A 9,531-nucleotide genomic window follows, 5' to 3' on the forward strand; every position below is an offset into this window, starting at 1 on the left:
TGCTTTTACCTCACATAATTATGGCACGGAATGATCTTTTATGCATTATCACTCATATAAAGGCACGAAATTGTACATCGTGCGACATGACATCACCCTTCGTGCATTAACACTCTCTCACAAATATCATACACAACATCACCCTTCGTGCTTTAACACTCTCTCACAAAAATCATGCACGACATCACCCTTCGTGCTTTAACACTATTCCTTACCCAAACAACAATCACAAAGCAATAAGGGCAAGGGAATCAATTAAATCACAACAAAATCCCAGCAAGGGAACAATAGTACAACAATCATATCCCGGCAAGGAAAAATAATATCAAAACAATAACATCCCGGCAAGGGAGATAACTTTAAAACAACAACATCCCGGCAAGGGAGACAATATCGTAATCCTCTTTTCTTTTCACATTTACTTCACAACTCAATTCACAATTTGAGCCAATGCTCTATAATGTTCAATTGCCAATTGTACTTCCACAAATCATTTTACAACTTGAGCCAACGCTCTTCAATGTTCAAATACCAATATTACTTCCATAACCCTTGCTCAACAATAGAAATCATCACATAAGGCATGAACAATACAAACGGAGTCACATTAATCATAGTATAAGACTCACGGGCATGCTTGACACCAACGTATAGATACTCGTCACCATGCCTATATGTCGTACTCAACAACTAACACATAGCAAATAGGATACAACTCTTAATCCCTCAAGCTAAGGTTAGACCAAACACTTACCTCGATGCCACGAACACAATTCAAGCATCAACTACCACTTTACCTCTTGATTCCACCACCAATTCGCTCGTATCTAGCCATAAGTTACTTAACTATATCAATAAATGCTAAATGAATCAATTTTAATGCATGAAAATAAGTTTTCCAATGATTTCTCTAAAAAGTCAAAAATTGACCCCGGGCCCACACGGTCAAAACCCGAGGTTCGAACCAAAACTCGATTACCCATTCACCCACAACCCCAAATATATAATTTGTTTCGAAATCGGACCTCAAATCGAGGTCTAAATCCCCAAAATTTGAAAAATCTAAGTTTTACGCAAAACACCCAATTTCCCCCATGAAAACCCTTGATTTTGAGTTGAAATCATGTGAAAAGATGTTAAAGATTAATGAATCTATTTGGAAGAGTACTTGTCTTTGAAAAATCGCCCAAAGGTGTTTAGGTTTTGAAAAGGGTTGAAAAATGGCTGAAAATGCGTTTAAGTTATGATTTAGCAGGTTGCAGATGTCGCAATTGCGACCAGGGTTCGCAATTGTAAACCCTTCAGAAGTCTGCTTTCTTCACATTTGCGAAGATATTATCGCATTTGTGACCACCCAAAATTTCTGAGGGCTTTGCATTTGCGAGGCCTACGTCGCATTAGCGACTATGGTCCTCCACATTTGCGATTAGATGGTTGCATTTGAGATCAGGGCCTGCCCAGGTCTTCTTCGCATTTGCGATCATTCACTCCAAATTTCCTAACTCCAAATTTCACTCCGTGGCCTATCCAAAACTCACCCGATCCCTTGGGGCTCCAAACCAAACATGCACGCAAGTCCAAAAATATCATACGGACTTGCTCGTGCGATCAAATCATCAAAATAACATCAATAACTATGAATTTAGCATAAAAATCAAAGAAAAATCTCATGAACTCTTAAGTTCAAATTTTAACAATAGAAGGTCCGATTCAAGTCATTTCAAGTCCGTTTCTTACCAGATTTTACAGGCTCAACTTAAATCCCATATAAGACATGTACCGAGCTCCGGAACCAAAATACGGGCCCGATACCATCAAATTCAAACATATTTCATTTCCAAAAACTCATATATATTCCAAAAAATAATTTTCTTTAAAAATTCATTTCTCGGACGTGGGACCTCGGAATATGATTCCGGGTTCCGGGCATATGCCCAAGTTCCATATTTTCCTACGGACCCTCCGGGATCGTCAAATCACGAGTCCGGGTCCATTTACCCAAAATGTTGACCGAAGTCAACCTAAATTTATTTTAAAAGCAAAATTCACCATTTTATACAGATTTTCACATAATGGCTTTCCGGATACATGCCCGGACTATGCACGCAAATCGAGGTGAGACAAAAAGAAGGTTTTAAGGCCTCGCAATACAGAATTTATTTCTAAAACAAGTGAAAAGGTCATCACAATATCTATATAAAAAGGAATGCGAGTCGATTGGTGAAGGATCTATACGACTTCAGGAAGAAACAAAAGAAAGTACGTATAATTAGGAGGATCTTCCAAGACGTAGTAAAAGTCAAAGAACGTCTACTCTATTTGGACCAGATTTTGTGACTTTTTATTGGAAAATGAGTCTCGAACATTTAAAGAAGCTATGACTTCTTCCGAATCATTATTTTGGAAAGAGGCAGTCAATAGTAAAATAGAATCCATACTGAACAATCATACATGAGAATTGGTTGATCTTCCTCCAGGCAATAAACCATTGGGTTCTAAATGGATTTTTAAGAGGAAATGAAAGATGATGGTACTCTTGACAAATATAAGGAAAAACTTGCAGTCAAAGGGTTTAGACAACGAGAAGGTTTTGACTATTTTGATACATACTCCCAGTTACAAGAATTACGTCCATACAAACGTTAGTAGCATTAGCTACATTATATGGTCTTGAAATTCATCAAATGGACGTTAAAATGACCTACTTAAATAGAGATTTGGAGGAAAAAATTTACATAGAACAACCTGAAAAGTTTGTGATTTCAGGTAAAGAAAATAAGGTATGTAGACTTGTTAAGTCTCTTTAAGAACTAAAATAAGCACCCAAACAATCACATGCGAAATTTAACCAAACAATATTGTCAAATGGTTTTAAAATAAATGAATGTGATAAATGTGTGTACATTAAAAAATTTACAAGCACATAGTCATTGTTTGCCTATATGTGGATGATATGCTGATATTGAGTAATGACATTGCCAATATAAATGTGACCAAGCTTATGCTAACTAGCTAGTTTGACATGAAGGGAGTTACCGATGTAATTCTAGGTGTCAAGATCAATAAGTGTCACGACCCAACCCCCGAACCCGGTCGTGATGACGCCTCTCGTGAAGACAAGGCTAGCCAGACCAAAACGGAACACCTCTTTTAAATAGTTAATCATCATAAATAGTAATAACATATAATATAATACTCATAAATTGCGGAATTTAACGATAATAACCACAAGAACCATCCCGACAAAGCCCAAACCGGGGTGTCACAAGTCATGAGCTACTACAGAATCTGCTATAGGTCTACAAAGTATGAAATCCGATACAACAGTCTGAAGAAAACATAAATGATAGAGGATAAGAGAGACAAGGGACTGCGTATGTCAACAGCTACCTCGTAACTCCAAATGACCACCTAGCCTGGACGGAATCAGCGCTCAGGTGCGGACTCTACTATGCCTGAATCTGCACATACGGTGCAGGGAGTAATGTGAGTACTCCACTCAGTGAGTAATAATTATAAATAATGGATGAAAGTATGAAAACACGTAAAGGCACAAAGCAATTCCATATCAAGCAGTAAAAATCACTTAAAGCAGTAAATCAGTGAAGAAATCAAATGATATTCCTTTTAAAACAAGTAAAACCGATAATTAACAGGTAAATAACAAGTAGAAATCCGCCACTCGGGCACAGTATCAATCGCTCAGCATAGTATCAGTCCCTCGGGATCACTCTTAGTACAGTATCAGCCCCTCGGGCTCAGTATCAATCACTCAGAACAGTATCAGCCCCTCGGGCTCACTCTAAGAATAGTATCAGTCCCTCGGGCTACCTCACAATCACTCATATCAGCCCCTCGGGCATAGCATTAATCACTCAGAACAATGGGTACCCGCGCTCACTGTGGGTGTGCAGACTCCGGAGGGGCCCCTTATGACCCAAGCGCTATATCAAGCCACCTCGTGGCATCATCACTCAGCATATCCTCACATCACTCAAGCCACCGCGTGGCATATAAAGTATCTCAGGCCCTCGGCCTCATATCACTCGGACTCACATCACTCCAGCCATCGCGTGGCATAATTAGTAACTCAGGCCCTCGGTCTCATATCACTCAGCATATCCTCACATTTGGCCCTCGGCCTCACTCAGTCCGAAAATCATCATAAGCCCCTTGGGCATTAGTAAAACAACAGTTCTCAGCCCAAAACATGATGTAGAAATATCATTTAAGTTTCAAATCTGAGTAAAAGTGGCTGAGTTTGTAAAACAATAGATATCAACAGGACTGAGTTCAAATAATAAGTCAAGCAGTGAGGAAATAGTGATAAAAATCCCCGAAGGGTTCAAATAGTTGGCACGAAGCCCAAATATGGCAATCAGCCCAAATCATGATGATAACAAATGAATTTCAGTCAAATATTCAGTAAAATCATCAATCGGGATGGACCAAGTCACAATCCCTAGTAGTGAAAGTCCCCACGCTCATCATCCAGCGCATATCTTGCCTCAATATAGCACTACGATGTGCAATCCGGGGTTTCAAACCCTAAGGACATCATTTACAACCATTACTCACCTCGAACTGGCTAATTCTCTAGCTCGCGACGCCTTTACCCCTCGAATTGGCCTCCACGCGCGTCGAATCTATCCAAAATCAGAACGAATACGTCACAATATGCTAGAGAACAAAGCCCAAGCGAAAACATTCGAAAAATATCAAAATTCCCGAAATTAGCAAAACCCGAGCCCCGGGCCCACATCTCGGAATAGGGTAAAATTTACATTTTCGGAATCCTCATAACCTCACGAGTCTAACCATACCAAAATTATCCAATTCCGATACCATTTGATCCTTCAAATCATCATTTTACATTTTTAAAAGGTTTCACAATTTTCTTCCCAAATTTCATCCCAAATCACGAATTAAATGATGAATTCAGTGATAGATTAATGTATTCTAGCCAAATCTGAGTTAAAATCACTTACCCCGATGAATTTCTTGAAAAACCTTCGAAAAATCGCTAAAATCCGAGCTCTCTAGGTCAAAATATTAAATAAAACCCAAAACCTCGTATTTATAGGTACCCCTCAGATTTCAGCCACCGCGGGCCGCACCAAATCGACCGCGGTCCGCACAAGCCAGTGCGGTCCGCTCAAAAATGACAGCGGCCGCACAGGCCTTCCTCTGCAGTGATAGGCTTTAGTATTTTGGCCATAACGTTTTCTACAGATGTCCAAATTGCTATATCTTTATCTTTCTAGAAACTAGACACGAAGTATTTGTTTTTGAATCACCTCAAAATTCCTTGTAGATCAAAAGATATGAGCTTCTGAAGTTGGACCAGTGGGAAGGTTCTTCACCGCGGCCGCGCCCACTTTTGTGCGGTCCGCGCGACGCCTACCGCGGCCGCGCCCGTTTTTGTGCGGTCCACACAGCACTCACCGCGGACGCACTCATTTTTGTGCGGATCGTGTGGGTGAGTTCCGGGGCCTGCAACCCTCCTGGACCGCTACAACTATGATTTTTGGCCTAAAACATCCCGAAACCTACCCGGGATCCTCGAAACTTCAAACTAATTGTTCCAACACATCCCATGACATCGTTCAAACTTGTTCAACACTTCGGAACGCTTCCAGCAATATCAAATCACCAATTTAACATAGGATTCAAGCCTAAGAACTCCAAGAACTCTTAAATTATGCTTTCGATCAAAAGGTCTATCAAATCTCGTCCGAATGACCTGAAATTGTACACACACATCCCAAATGACACAACGAAGCTACTGCAACTCTCGAAATTCCATTCCAACCCCTATATCAAAATCTCGCCTATCAACCGGAATTTGCCAAAATATCAATTTCGCCAATTCAATCCCAAATCTTCTCTACAACTCCAAAACCCATTCCGATCACGCTCCTAAGTCACAAATCACCTCCCAAAGCTAACCGAACCATCAGAACTCACTTCCGAGCCTTCTAACACATAAGTCGACATCCGGTTGACTTTTCTAACTTAAACCTTCTTAAAAAAGACTAAGTGTCTCATTTATTACCAAATCCTCTCCGAACTCGAACTAATCAACCCGATCACATAAAACACGGATAACGAAGCGTAAAGAAGCTAAAATGGGGGAAATGGAGCGGTAACTCATGAGATGACTAGCCGGGTCGTCACATCCTCCCCAACGTAAACAAACGTTCATCCTCAAACGAGTCAAGAAACATACCTGAAGCCTCAAACAGATGAGGATATCTGCTCTGTATCTTCCGCTCGATCTCCCAGGTAGCCTCCTCCACGGGCCGACCTCTCCACTGCACTTTCACTGAAGTTATATCCTTTGACCTCAACTTCCGAACCTAGCAACCAAAATAGCTACTGGCTTCACATCAAAGGTCAAATCATCATCCAACTGAACCGTTCTGAAGTCCAAAAAATGAGACGGATCCCCAATATACTTCCGGAGCATAGAAACATGAAATACCGGATGCACACTCGATTGGTTGGGTGGCAAAGCAAGCTCATAAGCCACCTCCCCAATCCTCCGAAGCACCTCAAAAGGCCCAATGAACCGCAGACTCAACTTGCCTTTCTTCCCAAACCTCATAACACCCTTCATGGGTGAAACCTTCAGCAAGACCTTCTCACCAACCATGTAGGATACATCTCGAACCTTCTGGTCCGCATAACTCTTCTGACGCGACTGCGCTGTACGAAGCCTCTCCTGAATCACCTTCACCTTCTCTAAGGCATCCTGAACCAAATTTGTCCCCAATAGTCTAGCCTCACCGGGCTCGAACCAACCAACCGAAGATCTACACCGCCTCCCGTACAAAGCCTCATACGGAGCCATCTGAATACTCGACTGGTAGCTGCTATTGTAAGCAAACTCTGCAAGCGGTAGAAACTCATACCATGAACCTCCAAAGTCAATAACACAAGCATGCAACATGTCCTCCAATATCTGAATCGTATGCTCGGACTGTCCGTCCGTCTGAGGATGAAAAGTTGTGCTCAACTCCACCTGAGTACCCAACTCTCGCTGAACAGATTTCCAAAACTGGGAAGTAAATTGAGTACCTCTATCTGAGATGATGGAGACCGGAACACCATGCAACCGAACAATCTCCTGGATATAAATCCCTGCCAACCGCTCTGAAGAATAAGTAGTACACACAAGGATGAAGTGCGCGGACTTGGTCAGCCGATCCACAATCAACCAAATAGCATCGAACTTCTTCAAAGTCCGAGGAAGACCACTCATAAAATCCATGGTGACCCTCTCCCACTTCCACTCGGGAATAACCATCTGCTGAAGCAAGCCACCCGGTCTCTGATGCTCATATTTCACCTGCTGACAATTGAGACACCGAGCTACAAATCCCACGATATCTTTCTTCATTCTTCTCCACCAATAGTGCTGCCTCAAATCCTGATACATCTTCGCGGCACCCGGATGGATAGAATACCGCGAGCTATGGGCCTCTTCCAGAATCAACGCTCTAAGCCCATCCACATTGGGCACACAAATATGGCCCTGCATCCTCATCACACCATCATCACCGATGGTCACATCTCTGGCATCACCATGCTGAACTCTGTCCTTAAGGACAAGCAAATGCGGATCATCATACTGGCGCTCTTTGATGCGATCATATAAGGAAGACTGAGAAACCACACATGCCAACACCCGACTGGGCTCCAAAATATCCAATCTCACGAACCGATTGGCCAAGGCCTGAACATCAACTGCAAGGGGTCTCTCCCCAACTGGAATATATGCCAAACTCCCCATACTCACTGCCTTTCGGCTCAATGCATCGGCCACCACATTGGCCTTTCCCGGATGGTACAATATAGTGATATCATAATCCTTAAGCAACTCCAACCATCTCCGCTGCCTCAAATTAAGATCCTTTTGCTTGAACAAATGCTGAAGACTGCGATGATCAGTGAACACCTCAATGGATACGCCATACAAGTAATGCCTCCAAATCTTCAATGCATGAACTATGGCAACCAACTCCAAATCATGAATGGGGTAGTTCTTCTCATGGGGCTTCAACTGACGAGAAGCATAAGCAATAACTCTACCCTCATGTATCAAGACACAACCAATCCCAACTCTCGAAGCATCATAATACACAGTATATGAACCCGAAGCTGATGGCAAAACCAACACTGGAGCTGTGGTCAAGTCTGTCTTGAGCTTCTGAAAGCTCTCCTCACACTCGTCCGACCATACAAATGGAGCACCCTTCTGAGTCAACTTGGTCAAGGGCGATGCAATGGATGAAAATCCCTGAACAAACCGGCGATAATAGCCTGCTAACCCAAGAAAGCTACGAATCTTTGTGGCTGAGGACGGTCTAGGCCAACTCTGAACCGCCTCTATCTTCTTTGGGTCAACCTGAATACCCTCGTTGGACACCACGTGTCCCAAGAAAACCACTGTACTGAGCCAAAACTCACACTTGGAGAACTTTGCATAAAGCTTCTCCTCCCTCAATCTCTGCAACACAACTCTCAAATGCTCCACGTGCTCCTCCTAACTACGTGAGTACACCAGGATATCATTAATGAATACTATAATGAACGAATCAAGATAAGGCCGAAACACGTTGTTCATCAAATGCATGAATGCTACTGGGGCATTGGTTAGCCCGAAAGACATAACAAGAAACTTATAATGACCATATCTGGTCCTGAAAGCAGTCTTAAGAATATCTGAATCCGTGATCTTCAACTGGTGATAGCCCGAACGGAGATCAATCTTAGAGAACACTCTCGCTCCCTGAAGCTGATCAAATAAATCATCAATGCGAGGAAAATGATACTTGTTCTTAATTGTTACTTCGTTCAATTGTCTATAATCGATGCACATTCTCATTGTGTCATCCTTCTTCTTCACAAACAGAACGAGCGCACCCTAAGGTGACACACTAGGCCGAATGAACCCCTTATCTAGGAGTTCCTGAAGCTGTTCTTTCAATTCCTTCAACTCTACTGGTGCCATACGATACGGCGGAATAGAAATGGGCTGAGTGCCCAGCACCTGGTCAATACCAAAATCAATATCCCTGTCCAGTGGCATGCCCTGTAGGTCTGCAGGAAAAACATCGGGAAAATCCCTCACAACTGGAACAGAATCAATACTAGGAGTCTCAGCTCCAACATCCCTCACAAACGCTAGATATGAAAGGCAACCCTTCCCAACCATATGTTGAGCCTTCAAGAAGGATATCACTCTACTAGGAACATAATCAGTCACACCACACCACTCAATCCGCAGTACACCCGGCATAGCCAAAGTTACTGTCTTAGCATGACAGTCTAGAATAGCATGACACGGAGATAGCCAATTCATGCCCAAAATGACATCAAAATCCACCATGCTCAATAGTAATAGATCTACTCGGGTCTCCAGACCCCCAATAGTCACCACACATGACCGGTACACATGGTCTACAATAACAGTATCGCCCACCGGGGTAGATACATGAACATGTAAAGCAAGAAACTCACAGGGTG

Source organism: Nicotiana tabacum, chromosome 1 (assembly GCF_000715075.1).
Source record: "Nicotiana tabacum cultivar K326 chromosome 1, ASM71507v2, whole genome shotgun sequence".
NCBI lineage: Eukaryota > Viridiplantae > Streptophyta > Magnoliopsida > Solanales > Solanaceae > Nicotiana > Nicotiana tabacum.